This window comes from Leptonychotes weddellii, chromosome 15, assembly GCF_054177405.1.
Source record: "Leptonychotes weddellii isolate Sample4059 chromosome 15, ASM5417740v2, whole genome shotgun sequence".
NCBI lineage: Eukaryota > Metazoa > Chordata > Mammalia > Carnivora > Phocidae > Leptonychotes > Leptonychotes weddellii.
In genome coordinates, this window is record NC_138383.1 from 41,272,636 (window position 1) to 41,275,420 (window position 2,785).

The window sequence follows — 2,785 nt, forward strand, 5'->3', positions numbered from 1 at the left end:
CGGGTAGGGAAAGAATTAGAATACAACTGACCATTGGCATAACTTGAGGAGGGAACTTGAACAAGGTAGGTCCACCAATGAACACCAACAGTTCAGCACCTAAAAACCCAAGACTTGGGTTTCCCCTCTGCCAAATTGTTTGTTAGAAAAGTATTTGTCCCTGATTAGATTACCAGGCATCACTCTGTTATTAAGGCACCTTTTAGAGTACTGTTCTATCACCTAGCCTTGTTTAGGATTTTAATTTACTAAACAAAGGAGGTGCCATCCATACAAGGCAGAAAAATCCCACAAATCCCACTGCTTTATTGCCCATTGGTACCATTCTTGGGCTCAGAAAACATCTACCATTTCAAAAACATGCAACCAGGTATTTCTTTAAATAATACCTTATACTAACATATCCCAAATTGGAGATCATTTGGATCAAGCATACACATTTAAGAAAGTCTATATAAAAAGTTAAACCTAGTCCCTTTGGGTGGTTTACTTTGTACCAATAGAAATAGAAACATAAATACATGGGCACCTGGGTGGCTCAGTTGTTAAGCGTCTGCCTTCAGCTCAGGTCATGATCCCAGGGGCCTGGGATCAAGCCCCGCGTCGGGCTCCCTGCTCGGTGGGAAGCCTGCTTCTCCCTCTCCCACTCCCCCTGCTTGTGTTCCCTCTCTCGCTGTGTCTCTGTCAGATAAATAAAGTCTTAAAAAAAAAAGAAACAAATACATAAGGCAAGTACCGACATCTGAGGGCAATTGTTCTCATTAATCCAGAGTAGTTATTAACATTTGATATTACCATGAAAAGATGGACTTGTAAAGTCCTCAGAAAACTGGTAGGTCCGCTAATGAACACCAACCGAAGGCTACATCCCTGGACCTCAGAAACTGCCTTAATTCCCCGGGCACAAACTCACCATTTTCTGGTGCCATCAAAAACACAATAGGTATTCCTAAGTAAACTTGTTCACAAAGGAATTTGCTGCTGAGAATTAACTCAGAGGAACAGCTAAGGGTATCTTAACTATTCAACAGATTCTAACAACTATTCAAAAACAAGACACAGGCATAGGTAGGTGACCTATTTTCCAGAAGCCTCATGTGCGAAGTCTTCTATTCTCTCAAATCCTTGATCCAAGATTTTCAGAACTCCTGTCGAGAGAGAAACCACTCACCAGTTTCTTTAACAGAAATAATTTAATAGATGCATTAACCGGGTGTTGGACAAGCGGGGGGACCATGTCTCACCGAGGTAGATACCGCAGGAAGTAGAGGGCTTGGGGGACAAGGGGAAGAGGTTAGCATTAACAGAATTTAGAAGGTGGGAAGTACCCAGTAGAACTGGGTCCCCAAGCTACGTGGGCAGGTGAGGGAGGCCCACCTTCTGAGGTCGGCATCTCTCAGCAGGTATGAGGAGGCTAGTTCTATGAGCACGGGAAACACAACCGGGGCCTCACTGCTGCGCCGAAGCAACCTTGTTAAGGGCAAAGAGTGGGGTTTTACTCTTTAACGGGAAGCGGACAGTGGGGAGCCTGTCCTTTTTTCCTCCCTAGCCTTCCAGTCTGCCTCTTGTTGGCAAAAGAGATATGGTGTGCAGAGTTCTAGCCCCAGAATCAGAAAATACGTTAAGGTGGGTGTGAAGCTGAGAGACACACTGAGACAGGAGGGGCAAGGATGTGTGGTTCGCAAATAGTGGGGTTTTAATGAAGTCATTGTAGGAAAAATGAATCGTGACCACTTCATTAGAAGTGCACATGAGAATTATTCTTAAAGTCCCCATGACTGGCAGCTACTAGGATTCTCAAACACATTTTAGGTGATTTTAATTTAGATCCCGGTAAATCATGAAGTTGTCCAATTTGTTTAAAAAAAAAAAAAAAGTCTGTAATTCACTATCCTGATAAAAGGAAAATTTCTATGAAATATTTTCTCTTTCCTAAGTATAGGTCCATGTAAACATAAGTGGGAATGACGCAGCCCACAAGCAGCACTAATTTGACCTAGGGAATTTGAGGGTTTTGATGAAGGGGCAAATCCAGCCCTCCGCCTATTTTTGTATCTGCTCTATTGGAGCTCACCGTCCGTGACTACTTCTGAGCAGCAAAGTAGAGTAGGTGACACCCCAGACCATATGACCCCCAAAGCCTCTCTATTAGGGGCAACTTTTCACACGACTCATGAGGTGTCAGTTTCTTTCTGTAAATAATGAAAATGTGACTGGCTATACAAGTTGACACATTTTAAAAAGTGAATGCTGCTAGCAAGAGAGAGTTTCAAAGACTAAATCTAATTTAATCTTATGACACTTTACAAAGACCCCACACCATTCCCCAGCTTAATCGGTGAGTCCTCATCAGACACATTTCAGACTTCTGTTGAGAGACCCCGAACATAATAATCAAAATGCAGCCATGTAGCTTAACTGAAAACGCTTCTGGAAGAAAATGTGGGAAAGTCTGGCACTGGTCTCCTAAAAAAAGCCATTCCCAAGACTACAAAAGAGTGTGGCACACACCACAGGTTAGAAAGAGCGCAACAGCATCTCTTGAACTCACAGTTCATACTGTCACTAAAATGCCTGTTAATTCTATTTATAAAGATTTAGCTTCTGCGTTATGAACTCTCCCAGACTTTTTTTTTTTCTCTTTAAAGGCAACCAATATCAAACTTTAGATTGAAATCTTCCAAAAATTCCTGAAGTTTAACTATTTCTGTTCACAATGAATATATCCTTTAAAAACTCTTCAGAGGGGGGAAAAAGTGATACAGAAGACACATCAATGTTCAAG

At 42.1% G+C, this 2,785-nt stretch overlaps 1 protein-coding gene across 1 annotated transcript in view; it reads left to right on the forward strand.

The window, feature by feature from the left end:
• Positions 1 to 2,785, forward strand: part of MPRIP (myosin phosphatase Rho interacting protein) — a 574,668-nt gene that overhangs the window by 203,821 nt on the left and 368,062 nt on the right. The gene's annotated exons all lie outside the window — the stretch shown is intronic.